This window comes from Balaenoptera ricei, chromosome 5 (genome assembly GCF_028023285.1).
Source record: "Balaenoptera ricei isolate mBalRic1 chromosome 5, mBalRic1.hap2, whole genome shotgun sequence".
NCBI lineage: Eukaryota > Metazoa > Chordata > Mammalia > Artiodactyla > Balaenopteridae > Balaenoptera > Balaenoptera ricei.
The window spans coordinates 67,080,667-67,100,580 of NC_082643.1; the positions used below are offsets into that span (position 1 = coordinate 67,080,667).

General features: G+C 41.6%; 1 protein-coding gene across 5 annotated transcripts in view; it reads left to right on the plus strand.

The window, feature by feature from the left end:
• NMU (neuromedin U) overlaps positions 1–19,914 on the plus strand; it is a 187,831-nt gene that overhangs the window by 23,523 nt on the left and 144,394 nt on the right. The window contains exon 1 of one of the 5 annotated variants that reach the window (XM_059924096.1): positions 12,600–12,628. The exons of the other annotated variants lie outside the window; for them this stretch is intronic. The gene's annotated coding sequence lies outside the window, so the exon portion shown is untranslated. Of the gene's footprint in view, positions 1–12,599; positions 12,629–19,914 lie in introns of those variants that run through there. 5 annotated transcript variants of the gene reach the window in all.

Consider the following 19,914-nt stretch of genomic DNA (forward strand, 5'->3'; position numbering starts at 1 on the left):
TCTTTCATCAGTGTCCTATAATTTTCTGCATACAGGTCTTTTGTCTCCTTAGGTAGGTTTATTCCTAGATATTTTATTCTTTTTGTTGCAATGGTAAACGGGAGTGTTTTCTTAATTTCACTTTCATATTTTTCATCATTAGTATATAGGAATGCAAGAGATTTCTGTGCATTAATTTTGTATCCTGCTACTTTACCAAATTCATTGATTAGCTCTAGTAGTTTTCTGGTAGCAGTTTTAGGATTCTCTATGTATAGTATCATGTCATCTGCAAACAGTGACAGCTTTACTTCTTCTTTTCCGATTTGGATTCCTTTTATTTCTTTTTCTTCTCTGATTGCTGTGGCTAACACTTACAAAACTATGTTGAATAATAGTGGTAAGAGTGGGCAACCTTGTCTTGTTCCTGATCTTAGTGGAAATGGTTTCAGTTTTTCACCATTGAGGACAATGTTGGCTGTGGGTTTGTCATATATGGCCTTTATTATGTTGAGGAAAGTTCCCTCTATGCCTACTTTCTGCAGGGCTTTTATCATAAATGGGTGTTGAATTTTGTCAAAAGCTTTCTCTGCATCTATTGAGATGATCATATGGTTTTTCTCCTTCAGTTTATTAATATCCTCTTAGGGTTTTTTGGCTAGGCCTGAAAATTAAACTAATATAAAACAGATTAACAGAAAAGCATACAAATTTCCATAAGGTTTACATGACACAGGAGCCCTCATAATGACATGAAAACCCAAAGAAGTGACAAAATCTAAATACTTTATACCAGGTTGAACAAAGAGAGGCAATTCTGGGGAAGTAACTAAAATACATGGGGAGGCTGAAGGAGGATAAGAATTATTTTAACAAGGTCTGTTTGTGCAGAATTCTCTTGGCTTTGACTGCCCATGGAAGAATGTTTCTTTTCTCTTGGTACAAGGAGGGCATCTTTCACATGAGAATTTTTAATATTCTATTTTCAGGAAGAAAAGGGAGATTAGAATGCCCTTCTTCGATGTTGTTTTTTAAGTGTCTTTAGCTCTAAATAATTCTTATGCCAAACTGGTGTATTTTGGGGTGGTATAATATGTCACCTATCACAGACCATAAAGATTTTTCAGGGATTAAAATTGATAATGCACGTAAAATAATAGACCGGTGCCTGGCAGAACAACACTCAGTAAGTGGTAGTTGCTACTTTTGTTGTTACTAATTATAATAACAACAATCATGTGCTATTGATAGATACATGCCCTTCAAATTAACTTTAAAACAGTGTGCTTATAACTGCTGCATTGTTAATGAAGATGGTTGGCTGGTTCATTGCTAGGTTTATAATTTGAACTTAAAGTGCTTATTCACAGGGATGTGCTGTGATGCTGCTGAAATTCTTGCTGAGGCAGGAGTTGTGTGTGATTCTCTTGGTTGGCAGTTGAACTGCATTTTGTTATACAAGCCTGTGTCAAGCGCAAAGCAGTTTTTCATTTTCATTATTTTTGGAAAGTGATTTACAAGTGTTTAACAGTTCTTAGAGCAGGCTCAGGGGTGTACTATCATTCCCGTATTATTTTAAAAATATTTCTCAGATAAATCTCATGAGACGTTGCATTAGTTTCAGGGTGTTGGTAATCCAGCAGCAGCTGCTATAAGTTGTGTGTTTTGTTTTGTTTTTTATTCATTACTCAAGACAAATGGCTTTCCGAAACTGTTTAGGACATGTGTTCCTAATCTGCCTATAAATCTTGATGTGCCAGGTACTGGAGCGATTGCTTAGTTGATCCCTTGGGAAGCCTGAAGTGAAAGCATTGATTAGGCTTTTTTGGGCTGAGAGCCCTATTCAGCTCTTTAGCTGGCAGGAAAGTCTTCATTTCTTCATTAGAGAAGCTAGTGGCAGGAGAATCTTGCCTAGAGCCATTTATTACTTTTAGCATGGTTGCAAGCACTGGCTACTATCTACTCACAAGTTCTGTTGGTAAGCCGTCTGGAAGCAAAGGAATGCTCTTGAATCTGTGTTTGTTTAGAATTTTTTTTTTTTTTTTTAAGAAATTCACGTTCTTTTATTTATTTATTTATTTATTTATGACTGTGTTGAGTCTTTGTTTCTGTGCGAGGGCTTTCTCTAGTTGCGGCAAGTGGGGACCACTCTTCATCGCGGTGCGCGGGCCTCTCACCGTCGCGGCCTCTCTTGTTGCGGAGCACAGGCTCTAGACGCGCAGGCTCAGTAATTGTGGCTCACGGGCCCAGTTGCTCCGTGGCATGTGGGATCTTCCCAGACCAGGGCTCGAACCCGTGTCCCCTGCATTGGCAGGCAGATTCTCAACCACTGCGCCACCAGGGAAGCCCTAGAATGTTTTAAATGGATATCTTTGTCAATACTTAGCAGATAAAGCTCATGAGATTTTCTGTATATTTGCTAGGATAAATCATTCTGTGATACACTCCTCGAATTCAGAGTGGAATGTACTATAATCTGATTTGAAAATGTCCTAGGAAATTTCGTGAACATTTTAGGATTGATAAATATCAATTTAATAGACACATGCTGAGTACTTCTTTACTGAACCCGTGCTGTGGGAACTTGATGAGCTGTAACAATTATGGCCATAGTAAGTGCCGGTACTCAAATGTCCTATGAAGAAAAGCATCAGAAATACAATGATGCCCAGGATGTGGTTTTCTTTTTAAATATTATATTTGATTTATTATTTATGGACTAAAAAAGGAAGGTGAGCTCCATTAACCCAGTGACCTTTATTTTTTCCCATACAGGATAATTGCATTATAATGGAAATATAGGAACAGTAGGTATTGTAAGTACAACTCCCTGTACAAGTGGGGCTGCTCACTTTAGCCTCTGAAAGCATCCAGTGGGTTTCAGCATAAATTTATAAGCAACTCAAATTCTTTACTACACAAAATAGAAAAATGATGCCAACGTGTTAGCATCAGGAAAATCTAATAATGTTCCTGGAGTTAATCTTATATTTTATTTAAGTGTATTATGTTCTCTTTAAAGTAATGGTCATCAGTTTCATTCAAGACTGAAATTACAGCCTTCAATGTCACTGTGGCGTATCTCAAAGATTGCAGTCATGTGCTCTTATTTGGGAGTGCTATGCACATCTTGTGTGAAAACCACAAATTTAGGGCTCCTATTCTGGCCACTCCTCACAGACTTTCTGTATTTTTTGATCTGATCACATCTTCTGAATCTTAAGAGACTTAATTTTGAGAACTTCCTGGAATCCAGCCAGGAGAAGGATGGAGTCTCAGTTCTGCTTTTGGGTCCTTGGTGTTCTGGGGTCACAGAGAGATGCCCACGGGAGGCTGTCAGTGGTTCTTGAATGCTAGTTCATGCATCATTGATATTCTCTGATATTTCTTCACCTGCCAGAGAGCAAATGAGAAAGATATGGACAAGGTATGCTTTTCAGAAAGCTGAATTTATTCAGAATTTAAAAACAAGATCCTGTTTTAGATTCTTTCTTTCCTTCTTCTTTCTTTTTTTTCTTTCTTTCTTTTTCTTTCTCTTTCTTCCTTCCTTCCTTCCTTTCTTTTTCTTTCTTTCTTTCTTTCTTTTTCTTTCTTTCTTTAATTCTTTCTTTCTTTCTTTCTCTTTCTTTCTTTCTTTCTTCCCTTCCTTCCTTCCTTTCTTTCTTTTTCTTTCTTTCTTTCTTTCTTTCTTTCTTTCTTTCTTTCTTTCTTTTCTCTCTCTTTCTCTTTCGTGCTTAAGTATCATTTATTTCATGAAATAATGTTGACAGTTCTTGGTAGTTGTTGTTTTAATGTCCTTACTTGACACACACAAGCAAAACAGAGGTTGCCAGCTGTACATCGTATTCTTCCACTGCCAAAATTTAAAAAAAAAATGAACTGAACTGGGAAATCCCCAAATCTGGATGCTAGTGTACTTTGTTAAACTGTTTTGTCTTTATGAGGGCTCAGAGCTCAGTGTTGGGAAATGCATCCTCTAAACTGCTGGTTTGCTATTACTAGTTTTATGTTATCTATCAAAACAGCATTGCTTAGTCTTGAAGAGCCTGGGCTGTGAGCCCAGGCAATTATGGTTCCAATTTCAGTGCTGCCTCTGTGAGCACAGGGCCACTTATTTAATCTTTCAGAGCCTCAGGTTCTCGTCTGTGTAAACAGTGACAACAGACTCCTAATTCATAGAGGGTTGTGACCACTAAGTGAGTTAATACATGTACAATGTTTAGAATAGTGGCTGGCATATATTAATATATATGAATTTTGCAACTGATTGTCTTTTCCTTCTTTGTTTTGGTAACAGAACATTTATAGCCAGACTTGTCCCTGTTTAGCCCAAGATTGTCTGGGACACAATCAAGTGAAATCATATGGCTGGCCTTGGTTTTTCCCTAGCTGTATTCTCTCCATCCTCTGATTCCCTCAACTGTTTATTTCCACCATTGATTATGTACATTTTAAAAACACCCCACCAATATTGGGATTGGGGTAAGATATAAATAAATTAAATAATTAACTTAAGGGACTTCCCTGGTGGTCCAGTGGTAAAGAATCTGCCTTGCAATGCAGGGGACACGGGTTCCATCTCTGGTCAGGGAACTAAGATCCCACATGCCACGGGGCAACTAAGCCCGCGCGCACCACAAATATTGAGCTCGTGCGCCTCAACTAGAGAGCCCACATGCCTCAAACTACAGAGCCCGTGTGCCCTGGAGCCTGCACGCCACAACTAGAGAGAGAAAACCCGCACACCGCAACTAGAGAGAAGTCTGAGTGCCACGACAAAAGATCCCGCATGCCTCAACGAAGGTCCAGTGTGCCACAACTAAGACCTGACACAGCCAAAAATAAATAAATTAAATAAATAAATAATAAATAAATCTTTAAAAAAAAGTAATTAACTTAAAAGTCCCATTTCCTGCACCAAGCCTTCACATGACTCTTCAGGCTGGAGTGATTTCACCATCCTCTGACTTTAGAGCTGCTTTGATTATACAACTCACTTGGCTATCCATGGACTCTTAGAATATTAGAGCAGGAAATGTGAGTGAGTTGGCTATGGCCATGAGGCTCTGTGGGACCCCAGAGAGCCAGCTGCCAAGAAGAGGCCATTGAGAGAGCCGAGCCCAAGTAGGAGAGGATCAGAGGAACTGACACCGCTGTAACTCACAGTATCAAACACTACCATTTATTGGACACCTTTTAAAAAAATTGGATTTGTGATAAGTATATTACTTGCAGTAATATTTAATTCATTTAAGTCTCATGATAACTCTATTAGCTGTTATTCTTATTCCCTTTCACAGATTAAGGAAAAAAGCTAAAAGATCTTTTAAAAGTTGTTCCAGGGTCCAAGACTAATAAGCTGTAGGACTTATTAGCCTCACACTCAGAGTCCCTGACTCTAAAACTCTGCTCCTAACCCCTGTAGTTTGTCCATTAAGTTATTTCTAGGGAGTGAAGCAGTGAAAGATATAGGTCTCCCAGAAAGTTCCAAAAGATTTCCCTGGCAAGCTTGGAGAGATAGTTGTGAAACTTCCTGATTTCCAGGATAATTAAAAAGGCCTTTTACAGAAATATAGATCAATGGAACATGATAGAAAACCCAGAGATAAACCCATGCACATATGGTCACCTTATCTTTGATAAAGGAGGCAAGAGTACGCAATGGAGAAAAGACAGCCTCTTCAATAAGTGGTGCTGGGAAAACTGGACAGCTACATGTAAAAGAATGAAATTAGAACACTCCCTAACACCATACACAAAAATAAACTAAAAATGGATTAAAGACGTAAATGTAAGGCCAGATACTATAAAAACTCTTAGAGGAAAACGTAGGCAGAACACTCTATGACATAAATCACAGCAAGCTCCTTTTTGACTCACTTCCTAGAGAAATGGAAATAAAAACAAAAATAAACAAATGGGACCTAATGAAACTTAAAAGCTTTTGCTCAGCAGAGGAAACCATAAACAAGAGGAAAAGACAGCCCTCAGAATGGGAGAAGATATTTGCAAACGAAGCAACTGACAAAGGATTAATCTCCAAACTATACAAGCAGCTCATGCAGCTCAATATCAAAAAAACAAACAACCCAACCCAAAAATGGGCAGAAGACCTAAATAGACATTTCTCCAGAGAAGATATACAGATTGCCAACAAACACATGAAAAGCTGCTCAATATCACTAATCATTAGAGAAATGCAAATCAAAACTACAATGAGGTATCACCTCACACAGTTCAGAATGGCCATCATCAAAAAATCTACAAACAATAAATGCTGGAGAGGGTGTGGAGAAAAGAGAACCCTCTTGCACTGTTGGTGGGAATGTAAATTGATACAGCCACTATGGAGAACAGTATGGAGGTTCCTTAAAAAACTGAAAATAGAACTACCATATGACCCAGCAATCCCACTACTGGGCATATACTCTGAGACAACCATAGTTCAAAAAGAGACATGTACCACAATGTTCATTCAGCACTATTTACAATAGCCAGGACAGGGAAGCAACGTAAGTGTCCACTGACAGATGAATGGATAAAGAAGATGTGGTACATATACAAAATTGAGTTATTTGTAGTGAGATGGATGGACCTAGAGTCTGTCATACAGAGTGAAGTAAGTCAGAAAGAGAGAAACAAATACCATATACTAGCACATATATATGGAATCTAAAAAAAAAAAAGGTTCTGAAGAAACTAGGGGCAGGACAGGACTAAACATGCAGGTGTAGAGCATGAACTTGAGGACACGGGGAGGGGGAAGGGTAAGCTGGGACAAAGTGAGAGAGTGGCATGGACATATATACACTACCAAACGTAAAATAGCTAGCTAGTGGGAAGCAGCTGCATAGCACAGGGAGATCAGCTCGGTGCTTTGTGACCACCTAGAGGGGTGGGCTAGGGAGGGTGGGAAGGAGATGCAAGAGGGAGGGGATATGGGGATATATGTATAATATAACTTATTCACTTTGTTATACAGCGGAAACTAACATAACAATGTAAAGCAATTATACTCCAATAACGATGTTAAAAAAATAAAAGGCCTTTTTATTCATTTGTGTCAAAATTTATTGTATAGCAGTCCATCCCATAACATGCCAGAACATTTGTACAAACCTAGCTTTGTGGCCTGACTCACTGTCTTAATCACAGACTTGTACATTCTATGCTTACTGTCTGGTTGAATCATGGGTAGAAATGTTTACTTACTATTGTATATACTTCCAATTTTCCCTAATTAAAGGTGGTGCTGGGTACTGAGCAGTAAACAGTTGGCACTCCTAGGCCACTTTGCACTTGGCAGCCGAGCAGTCAGGGAAACCTGAGCAATGGAAGTTCATCTCAGGACGTAAGCATGTCCCAGAAGTCAATGACTGCCCTGTATTTGGGATAAGAGTTTCATGCAGGTACATCTAGTACCATGCAGGTAATCTTTTCTTGTCAGGCAGTGGGGTGGTCTCAGTGGTGTTTGCCTTTTGGGGAAAACAAATACTGTGCCGGAGACTGAGTAGCCACAGGAAACATGGAAGCCCTCATTTTATATTTTGAACACGTGCATTACAGGTTGTACCTAAAATTGAGTGGGTGGTTATCAGCAGTACCTGGTGTGGTTGCCTAAGAAAGCTGTAGTGGACATTACAATCTCACAGTTTTCTTTTACTAGTTTTGTTTTGTTTGTTGTTTGCTCAGAAACTCAACACATCAAAACTGTTTCAGGTTTTATGGGATCTGGAGTCCTAGAAAAGAGAGTTCTAATTATTGAGAAGTGAATATTCCTTTGGGAATGGCAATGATTGTTCAGCCAAAGTCCAGATTATGTAAAAGCTTGTCCCCAACAACTTTAGGAAATTGAGTGATTTTTGCATGTATTTTACCCAGTTATTCACAGCACACTTAGAGTTTCCAGTCTTGACTCTATTTCTAATTCAGTTGGAACAACTCATTTAATATGAGCAACTTATTCAAGAAGTCTGAAAGCACTGTAGTGTCGTGAACAGAGTTTTGCAGTCAGAGAGGGCAAAGTTCTAATCTTGGCTCTGTCACTCACTTGCTGTGTGACTTTGGGTAAATGACTTACCCTCTCTGAGCCTCAGAGAACTCATTTTTAAATTGGGGATGATAAGGCCTGTCATGCAGAGTGGGTGCAAAATGAATTCAAGAAAGCAACTCAGAGTAGTTACTGAGCCCTTACTATGTGTCAGGGGCTGTTCCAGGCGTATGAATACAATGGTGAACTTGAACTTGCCTTCAAGGAGCTTGTGTTCAAAGGACAGAGCCAAGCTAACGAGTGATTACAATAAAGCAAGATGCAGGCTAAGATAGTTTGAAGCGTGAGGGGCCTCAGGTGCTCAGGGAAAATAAGTAACTCAGTTTAGCTCAGTGGTTCTCTGCCTTGACTATTGATTAGAATTCCCTGGAGAGTTAAAAAAAATACCAATACCCTGGACACAGCATTGACCAGCTAAATCAGATTTCTAGGCTGTATCTTGGGGACCAATAATTTTCAAGTCCCCCCAGTGATTCTGATGTGGAGCCAGGTGTGAGAAACACTGGTTTAGGCTGTGATCCGGGGGTTATCAGAGGAAGCTGAACTCTTGAGGCTGAAGCCTGCAGGATGATCCAAATGTAGAGGGTTGTGAACCATATGTAAAACAAGAACAGCCGTGTGTGTGTGTGTGTGTGTGTGTGTGTGTGTGTGTGTGTGTGTTTATAGAGCTGCAGGGGAAAGGCAAACGATTCTGTCTGGGTTGAGCACGGAGTCAGAGAAGAGTTGGGTGGGAGAGTTAAGCTGGGGTTGGAACCCAAGGGTCTTGAATTACATTCTAATGAAATGCCTTGTGTAGAGGGAGCGCTGGCTCATGGCAGGTCATCAGTAAATGATAACGATGGCTATTAAGTTCTTAGACTCATTTACATCTGGGGTGGGAGGGGCATTCTAGCTATGTCTGCTCAGGGGTCTTAATGAAAAATTAATTCTCAGGACATTTCACTATCCCAGCCCTGTGAGCGGGAAGAAGAAGTTACACTGTCTGAGTTGCTGGTTTCGCTCCATTCAGATTGTGCCTTCTGAGTCTAGTGAGTGACTAATTCCTCACTAGATTTTTTTTTGTTTTTATTGTGGTAGGATATACTTATACAAAACTTACCATTTTAACCATTTTTAAGTGTACAGCTCAGTGGCATTAAGTACGTTCACATTGTTATGCAACCATCACCACCATCCATCTCCATGACTTTTTCATCATTCCCCAATGAAACTCTGTACCCATTAAACAAGAACTCTCATTCCTCCTTCCCCTGGGCCCTCATAACCTCTCTTCTGCTTTCTGTCTCTATGATTTGACTATTCTAGTTACCTTATATAAGTGGAATCATACAATATTAGTTCTTTTGTGTCTGGTGCTTTTCACTTAACACAGTGTCCTCACTAGATTTTTTTTTTTAATTAATTAATTTATTTATTTATTCTTTTTTTTGGCTGTCTTCGTTTCTGTGCGAGGGCTTTCTCTAGTTGTGGCGAGCGTGGGCCACTCTTCATCGCGGTGCGCGGGCCTCTCACTATCGCGGCCTCTCTTGTTGCGGAGCACAGGCTCCAGACGCGCAGGCTCAGTAGTTGTGGCTCACGGGCCCAGTTGCTCCGCGGCATGTGGGATCTTCCCAGACCAGGGCTCGAACCCGTGTCCCCTGCATTGGCAGGCGGATTCTCAACCGCTGCGCCACCAGGGAAGCCCCTCACTAGATTTTAATAGATCTTTTGCTTGGACCGTTTTTTTAAAAAAAATTTTATTTATTTATTTATTTTTGGCTGCGTTGGGTCTTCGTTTCTGCGTGCGGGCTTTCTCTAGTTGCGGCGAGCGGGGGCTACTCTTAGTTGCGGTGCGCGGGCTTCTCATTGCGGTGGCTTCTATTGTTGTGGAACATGGGCTCTAGGGCACGCGGGCTTCAATAGTTGTGGCACATGGGCTCAGTAGTTGTGGCTTGCAGGCTCTAGAGCACTGGCTCAGTAGTTGTGACACATGGGCTTAGTTGCTCCACGACATGTGGGATCTTCCCGGACCAGGGCTTGAACCCGTGTCCCCTGCATTGGCAGGCAGATTCTTAACCACTGCGCCACCAGGGAAGTCCCTGCTTGGACCTTAAACTCCAACCTTTTAACAGTGTAGGAGTAGCTTCAATGTTAGGGAGTTCATAATGTTTCAACCCAGCATAATATGACAAAGCAGTGTCTAGAGTGTGTGCAAAGTCCTGCTGAGTCTCCATGACAAACATATGAGCTTCCTGAATTACCTGCTATGGCTTATCTCTCTCTGTTTCCTCAGATGACATAAGGACAACGTACAGGTTGTTATTCTCTCTTTATTTTTCTGTCAATCATATTTTTTGGTCGTAACTCATCACTGTAGGCTATTTATACCTGAGTCAAGTACTAGACAAATACAGTGGACTTTCAGATGTCTCTTTTCTTCAAGCTGGATAATACGTAGGAAATGGTTTTTAAATAACCTCAGTTTGTGTTTATATTAAAGCAGGAACAACTTGCATCTTCACAGCCTTGTGTTGTAATGAGTAGTCCAGTTGCATGACTGATCTGTTTTCACAGTTTTCTCTGTCCTCCGAAAATATTTGTGAATAACTACTCAAAAGGATGGAAAGCACTTGGCCTAACAGTCAGCTTAATCTTCTGGAAAGAACCTGAATTCTTTCTCTTTTTTTCCTTATCTTACTTTTTCCTTTCTTAAAATTTTATTTATTCAAAAATATTTCTCGGGCCCTAATATATGTCAAGCACTGCATTAGGGCCCAAAACAAACAGAATAGATATGGTGTCTATTCTTGTACAATCTAATGGGGTTGATATCGGTTATTGATTTGTAGAGTTGATTTCTGATTCACCATCATCTAGTGCTAAGTTCACAGGATATTAAGTGGATCATGTATTCTTACATGTTTCTTTTTTTGTAACATGAGAGGGTAAAGCCACTTAAGGGGCTGCTAAGATGCCCCACGGGGTGGTGAAATTCCTGTCGTGTGGGTCTGATGTTAGATTTGTAGTTCCAGAAGTTTATATGCCAGTGCCTTGTGAAATACCTCCTGATATAAGAGAAGACAGACTCATGTTAATGTATAAGAGAATGGTGTAAATCCAAATGTTGATTTATTAATTTTGAGAATATCTGTTTCCAGCCACAAAAATATTCATTTTTATCATTCTATGAATCCTTTCTGCATCAGGGTACCTGAGGGGCTGAATTCATAGTCAAAGAGATACTAAAGTGAAGACAAAATTGAAGTGAAGTTATGTAGGTGGTCTCGAGGGATGTTTTATCCAGACCAGGGAGATGCCTGGTATAATCCAAACCCCATAGCTGAGAGCACATGGAGAGTGAACCGATTTATCCCCCCAAGTCGTGTCTGGCCAGTGATGGGTCCTTACCACGCTTTCCTTTCTATGCCCTCTTTCCTTCTGGTTCTAGGCTGATTACTGTTCTGAGTGACACATTCCCTCATCACATATGCTAACATCATCAAGATTGAGCTATAGTCAGATCAGACTCTTAATTTATTCCATCTCTTATCTTTGCTTAACTCTGATCTCATCCGTAATGGGTTATGATTGCCAGCCAAACTCTAAGAGTTCTAGGACTCTTCTTGTATCTCTGTCTAATCATATTGTTCTCTCCCTCCACTTATCACTGCATTCAAAAAAGTGCTGGATTTCTTTAGGACAGAAACATTATCCTTACATAATCCATGAGGTTTTTTTAAAAAAATTAATTAATTAATTATATTTTTGGCTGCGTTCGGTCCCCGTTGCTGCACATGGGCTTTCTCCAGTTGTGGCGAGCGGGGGGCCACTCCCCGTTGTGGTGCACGGGCTTCCCATTGCGGTGGCCCCCCTTGCTGCAGAGCATGGGCCCTGGGCGCGTGTGCTCAGTAGTTGTGGCGCACGGGCCTAGCCACTCCACAGCATGTGGGATCTTCCTGGACCAGGGCTCGAACCCGTGTCCCCTGCATTGGCAGGCGGACTCCTAACCACTGCACCACCAGGGAAGCCCTGGTTAGGCCTTTCTATTCCTTCATCCATTGAATCCATTTCTACTGTGTTTGCCTATTGACTAAATTTTAAGGAAGTGCTTTGAACTGAATTCAGACCCAAGCTTTCAGGGAAAGAAGATTTGGTTCTTCATCATGACCTAGACTGCAAGGATTTGGTTTGAAAATATCAGAAATACCCATTTTTCACTCTTTCATCACTTTCTCAGGGATCCCACTTTGCCCTGAGACTGGGTCAGTTTCCCTGCTTCTGGCCAGTCTCCTCCTTTTTCCTGTGGGCCCTTTCTAGACGGTAATGTCCTGACTGGACCTACTTGAGTTATAACCATCTTGGATTTATGTGCCATTTTTATGAGAGTCTTTGAAATGTGATGGGGTAAGCAGCCGCCTTATGTACTAAGTCTGGGCCTTTGTCCAGATGTCTTTATATTTTCAAAATAATGCCTACTTAAATTTTATACTTCTATATTATATTCCTGACAATTTTACATTATCTTTCATAGCTGGAGAGAACTGAATTTCTTTTGTTCATGGACTTCTAACAGTGACTTCACGCCCCTGGACTTCATCATCCGTTTGCAACCATCTGTTGGTAAATGCAAACTATAGAGTTTAACCCTTCACACTTCCCGTGTGGGAATCTAGTGCATTGATATCACCTTTGTCATCATTTATGATATTGCTTACCTCTGGAAAATTAATGTGCTGGCTAGTGGCATTTTCACTTCCCATTTTAGGACTTTTGGGTGTGATGCGTTTTTATGAACTGTCCAGTATATTAATAATAGACGAGCGATGGAGTCATACAGGCACACGGGGCCTTGGCGATTAAGGTCCCTGGGGATTCAGAAGAGCAAATTATAGAGCACATTTTATGTCTTGGAAAGGGAGCAGATACTATAATGAATTTTTAAGATAGCATTTTGTTTAGTCTTCTGAGGCCCTGGCAGCTTGCTGAGTTTACAGGGGTAAAAAGCACCTGCAGAGAGGAATTTCTCAGTCAGAACTGACATTTAAAGTAGTGATGTGTTAATGCTGAGAAAGAAATCCTACATGCATTTTTTAAAACTTCTAGCTTTTGCAGCTGGATCTAACGAATGATGCTCCAAGAGTTTGAGCCAGCTTGCCATTTTCCAGGCTCCAGTTCCATTATTTATGTCCTTTCCAATAAAGTCTATGGCACATACTTAAATTAAAGACTTAGCTTTGCTAAAAGTACAGCCCAGTACCTGAATGGAGGCCTGTGTAAATGCACTGGACCTCCATGGTTTTCTTCTTAACCCTGCTATTCTTACTTAGATATACTCAGTGATTTAACTGAAAATCAAGTACGTTTTCAAAGATTCTGAGTTCATGGGGCTCTTCTTTGAAGAACGAATCTTATGTGATTAGTGTTTGATTAAGTGTTCAAAGAGGACAGTTTTCATCACAATCTCAAGTGGAGATGTGTCCTAAAAAATCAGATCAGAACTCAAAGGTAAATTGAAAATTCCATGAATTTTTATGATATTAGCACAGAGGAATTTGAGATTAAAAAGAGAAACCAAGTATTTTGGCAGTCTTCAGCAACAGGCTAAAAAAGTTATGACCTAAATTCAAATGTAATCCTATAGGCCACAGTTTTTTTAAGGGACCAAAACCATGGAAGTAAGGAATATATAATCTACTCCCCTGTCCACCCCCCATCAGAGCAGAAGCTATGGACCCTGACTCTTGGACAGACTGACTAACTTCTGATACCGTGTTTGATAGTGCACACGTGAGCCCCATGTAGGCCTTGAGTGCACATGTAGTCCTATTGTTGTCCAGATCATAGTAAGTCTTGGCCACCATTTTATCCTTTCCTTAAATATCCCTCCATATTTCAGGCATCCCCAAGGTGGTATCTGCTTGTGTTCCGGAACTTATGCACTCAAGTTCTTTTGCTCTTGTCTCCTCACTGAGCTGCTTCTGCTGCCCTGGGAATGTTTCTGGTCACAGAGCCAATTCTATACTATAATCTTTTGGTCTGTTGCTGGATGGGGTGGGCTTCTTCTCCAGGGCCTTCAGTTTCATGGTTAAACCTTCTCTCCATCACGGTTCAGACCAAGGCCTTGGACGGTGAAGGGGAAGACTCCATCCTATTCCATCCATCCATCCATCTCCTTGTCTTCCTTCCTCCAGGCACCCCTGCTAACCCGGAAAAGAACTGATTCTTCAGTCAAAGAATGATCCCCTTTGATTACCAACTCAGGCTGATAGATTTCTGCCAGGATCACTAGGTCGTCAGTTCTGTAGATCACAATCAGTTTGGACACAGGACACCCTGCTGCAAATGCAGTTTACTTGAACAGCAGGAAATGAAGGAGCTGTAGAGATACACTAGTCAGTGCAACAGTGAGTTTTCAGACAAGCTTAAAGGACAAACAGGATTCATCCAAGGAATGTTAATACCTTTTGATTGATCTTTGAGATTCTCTGCTGGCCATGATAAATAGAACCTTATTTATTTATCCCTCATTCCTCTGTGCTACAACTGGACACTAAAAAAGATGTAAAAACTGTAGAAACTTCAAAATGGAAATCCAGTGTTTCTACGCTCAAGAAGTAACACCTAAAAATGATCCATCATATATAACTCTCTTTTTCACGTGTGCATGCTCTCTTTCTCCACACACACACATACATTCTGTATGTTGTATGATATATCTTCCTTTTTTCTCCTTTATTGGCATATATAGATGTACTTCATTTTTATAAATTTATTTTATTTATTTATTTTTGGCTGCATTGGGTCTTTGTTGCTGCGCACGGGCTCTCTCTAGTTGCGGTGAGCGGGGGCTACTCTTTGTTGTGGTGCACGGACTTCTCATTGCGGTGGCTTCTCTTGTTGCAGAGCGTGGGCTCTAGGTGCGCGGGCTTCAGTAGTTGTGGCATGCAGGCTCAGTAGTTGTGGCTCTCTGGTTCTAGAGGACTGGCTCAGTAGTTGTGGCACATGGGCTTAGTTGCTCCGCGACATGTGGGATCTTCCCGGACCAGGGCTCGAACCCTTGTCCCCTGCATTGGCAGGCAGATTCTTAATCCCTGCGCCACCAGGGAAGCCCAAGATGTACTCCGTTTTTAATAGGTATATTGTATGGTATATTATGTAGAAAATTAGAATTTTATCAACTAGCCATTCATTCATGGACATTTGAATTATGAAATATTGTATTTAGAAACAAAGCAATATAGCAAGATTATCTGTCATAAATAACAATTGAATGCCTGCCAGTGTCACAATGCATTTTTCAGCAGAATCAAGTCTGAATACTTTCTGTTCTGATGATTCTAATCAACGTTCACAGCAGCAGAGAACTCTGAAGAAGGATCTTGTTTGTGCTTATTCCATCTAAGTAAATCAGTTGTGTGTTTTAATTATAGGTTTGCCAAATCATTAGTGTTACAAGTGTGGTTGAGACCATAAGTTTATTTCAAAAGCATGCTTGGAATTTTGTAGTTTCACAATTCACAGCAAGAACCACACTGATTCAATTCTTTCTAATAAATAATACCTTTAATAACTGTCCTACTTAAGCAGGTAAATGATTATTCTTTGTTGAACAATAGAACCAGAACTGTGATTAATTAATTTCCTGGTTCTTTCTTTCTGTTCTGTTGTGCCTGCACTGCCAGCCCCTCCCTGTGTACAGACAGGTGAAGGAGGCCCTCACCCCCTGGCTTCTTGCACAGGCCACCACACTGTCAAGGTCAGCAGGAGAGGACTGTTGCCCAGTGGCCCCGCGTTGTTCAGCTTGGCCTGGACGCCCAGCCTCCCCAAGGGCTCATCAGAACTGATCCCCTCAGCCTCACATCCCACCTGAAGCCCACACCCCTCCAAGGCTTCCACATTGTCTGTGCCCTCTGCTACCGCTCACCACCTCCACTCATCTGACCTAACTTCCCGCTGTTCTCCAACCTCCCAAAACTCCTCCCTGTGCCATTTGAACTGATGGACTGCCAGGGCAAACTGGTGCTCTGAGGGCCCTTACCATCTGCCTGACCTAATCGAAGCCCGGGTGCTTCCTATGGACATCACTTCCCCTGCAGCCCTCTTCAGTGGACGTGGCTTATTATCATTGTTCTATTATGATTATGTTATTATTATTATTAATAGTCCCAGTGCAAGTACCACAGGCCCTTGAGCTTGAGGTGAGTGTCCTCCTAGCACCCCATTGCAGCTTCCAGACCGTATCTCTTCTATCTTCCTTAGAACACCCAGCTCCTGTGAATTTTGTGCCTTCAGACTTTACTTCCCATCTCTGTTGCTGTTATCTACAGCCCCTAGGTCCTCCCCGTTCACTGCTGACCAGACTGCTTCACTGTCTTCCTGTCACTAGTGCCTGGCATTGTTCTTGGAGATTTGCATCCAGCACCTCGCTTCTTTGATCCTCTCCCCCTCTGTCACTCCTACAGTCCTAACTTTGACCTTTCTGTCGCCAGTAGCTGGACTACCTCCCAGCCCTTTACTGCGGGCATTCATCTCTTGACCACTGTCTTCTGTGCTTCCAGCTTGCCTCTTCTGGTCCTCACACTTTAGGTCATTTGGACCTTTACTCCATTGACCTTTCTTTCACTTTGTTTTTCTTTTGCTATCATTCTTCTGCTCCTATTGTTGGTTCCCTCCATGTCCAGCTTAGATTCTTTGTTCTGTCACTGTGATCACACCCCAGCAAATATCTGTACCCTTTCTTGTCTCCCTCCCTCTCTTAAACTTGAAACTAAATAAATAATGTTAGCCAGCCTCTCTTTAAATTCTTGGCCACTGCACCATAATTCTACTTTATTTCCTTGATATATGAGCTTTCGCTTTCCCTAAAGTGACTATTTCAATTATTTCCTGCTCCTGAATTCTGCTCCCCACTTGCATTGATCCGATGATTTGCCTTTTATACTGCTTAATCAGATAAATAATAAAGCAGGAACCCCCTTATCATTCTGTCATGGTTCCATCAAACAGCTTCTCTCTACCTGTAACCACAGTCTTCAGTTCACTCCTGTTACTGTGGATGAAGCTCTCCTGAGCGTATTTTTTATTTAAAAAAATTTTTAATTGAAGTCTAATTGGCTTACAATATTATATTAGTTTCAGGTATACAACATAGTAATTCAATATTTTTATACATTACAAAATGATCACCATGATAAGTCTAGTTACCATCTGTCACCATACAAGGTTATTATAATATTATTGATTATATTCCCCATGTTGGACATTCCTGAGCATATTGAACACCAGCCTGCTGTTGTGCCCTGGTCCTGTCGTAGTGAGAGCTATGAGTTTCAGTTTTATTTGGGAACTTGCTGAGGACTATAGCCCAGGAGACAGCCTCTCAGTAGCTCTGAGGAACTGTTCTGAAGAGGTAGGGGAGGAACCAGGCTGTATATATGAATTTTCCAGGCTGGGAAATACATGTAGTCAAGCATACATCTTGGCGAAAGGTTACTGCTAGCCACGAGGATCAGATATCTTAGTTAATGAAGTTAGTGCTTTTCTATGTATGGGAAATGCAAGAGTCTGGGCTCACTGAAATTCTCCCTTAGATATGCATTTTAACTATCGAGGGGCCCATATATCCAAAACACAGAATGCTTCATCCTGAATTCCTCTCAGGGTGTCCTTGTAGGTCAGCGACTGCAGTGGCCAATGACTTGACCCTTGTAGGACTGGAAAGGCGGGCAATATTCTTTGTTGACAGTCCCATATCCCCTCTCATTCATGTCTTGGGGTCTGGACTCCAGTGGTAATCGCTTGCCTTGGTGGCCAAGTATGCAGGCAAATCTCGTCTCTGCCACCTCCTAGGTGCATTTAGGAAAATTATGTAACTTTCCTGTGCCTCAGTTGCCCCATCTGTGAGATGCAGTGTTAGTGATATCTACTTTGCAGAGTTTTTTTTTTTTTTTTTAAAAGATTTAAAAAAAAATTTTTTTTTATTATTATTATTTTTAATTTTTTAAATTTTATTTATTTATTTATTTATGACTGTGTTGAGTCTTCGTTTCTGTGCGAGGGCTTTCTCTAGTTGCGGCAAGTGGGGACCACTCCTCATCGCGGTGCGCGGGCCTCTCACCATCGCGGCCTCTCTTGTTGCGGAGCACAGGCTCACAGGCTCCAGACGCGCAGGCTCAGTAATTGTGGCTCACGGGCCCAGTTGCTCCGTGGCATGTGGGATCTTCCCAGACCAGGGCTCGAACCCGTGTCCCCTGCATTGGCAGGCAGATTCTCAACCACTGCGCCACCAGGGAAGCCCTACTTTGCAGAGTTTTTATGCAGATGTAAGGTGAATTTAGTGACGTGCATAGGACAGGCTGTGTCTGCCTTAGCTGTTCTTCACATGTCAGCCCTTCCCTTCAGCAGGCGGACTTGCTCTAGTAATTTCATCTTGAACCAATAGACCCTTCCCTTCTCTTCACATTTCCCTAGACCCCCAACTCCCACTTTGTTTCTCTGCTCCTCCAAACCACAAAGCTTCTTGTTTCCATCTGCTTCTCTTCACCTTCAATCTTCTCGCTTTAGTCCAAGCTTCTCTTGCCTGGATTGCTGCAGTAGTTTTATGATACCTTCATTGTTAATCAGATAATGTGACCGACTTTAAAAACCTCTCCCAGGAATAAAACCAGCACTCTTATTCTGGCATACAGAGCCCCACAAGATCGGGACTGGTTGGATATTGCCTCAGTGATACTGAGAAGCAAACCACCCTAAAAACTCTGGCTTAAAACATCTCTCGTTCTCCTGGATCTGCTGATGTCAGCTAGTTTGCCCACGTGCCTGCAGGTTGGCGGGGAGGGCTGGGGGTGCTGGCTGACCTGGGCTCTGCAGACTGGGAAGCCCTGCTTCACGCTGCAGGTTTGCTCGGGGCCAGTCTGCTCCAGGTGTCTCTCATTCTCCTCTTGGCATCAGTCACCAGTGGGCGGTAGCAGAGCGCAAGAGGGCTGCCTACGCACCCGAGCCCAATTCTTGTGTCCTATCTGCTGACATCCCATCGACCAAAGAAAGTGTCATGGCAAACCTGAAGTCCAGGGGTAGGGAAATACTTCCTCTTTTGTGAGAGGAGTTGCTAAGTGACATGGCAAAAGGCATGGGCACGTGTGTGTGTGTTTGTGTGTGCGTGCACATGAGAGAGAGAGGGAGAGAGAGATAGATTGGGTCTAATATTTCAGTTTACCACACCATCCTCTGACATCTCACACCAGTTACCTCCTCGCCCACAATGCTCCAGCCATACGGGGCCTTTTCCCTGTTACTTGAACACAACCGATTCCTTCCCGTTCTAGGGCTGTTTGTACTACATTACACTATGCTATAAATTTACACGTAGATTTAGCACTAGTTTGTTTTCCAGAGGATTCCAGTGACATGACAGCTATTCCTTTTCTTTCTTCACTGTTTTTAGCCCTTAAATTTTATTTTATTTTTGATGATCTATTCCCTTAGAGCCTTCATTGACTTGAGGATAAATCTGAAAGCCTTTCAGATTCACCATCAAATCACAGAACACTTTTATTTTCCTCTAATACTGTGAAACCTGCCAAAAGATGAAAAACAAATTAATTTGCTATACATTTGCTCAATAGGAATAATGGATAACAGGCAGAACACTATGAGGAAAAACCAAATTTAATGGAACTTTAGAATTTGGGAGTTGAGATGATTTGGATTTTGTGAACTTCTGCATTTAATAGATGTCATTTTTTAAGCATTTGTGAGCTCGTTTATTTTCTTTATTCACATTACAACATATTCGATGGTCAGTTGGGTGTTAATTTGCCAAGTGCATCCCAGGCAGCTTGTGGGGTATCCTGTGACTCTGGGGGTGCAGGGTTTGCAAAGATGGAAGGACCCAATATAAAGTGCAG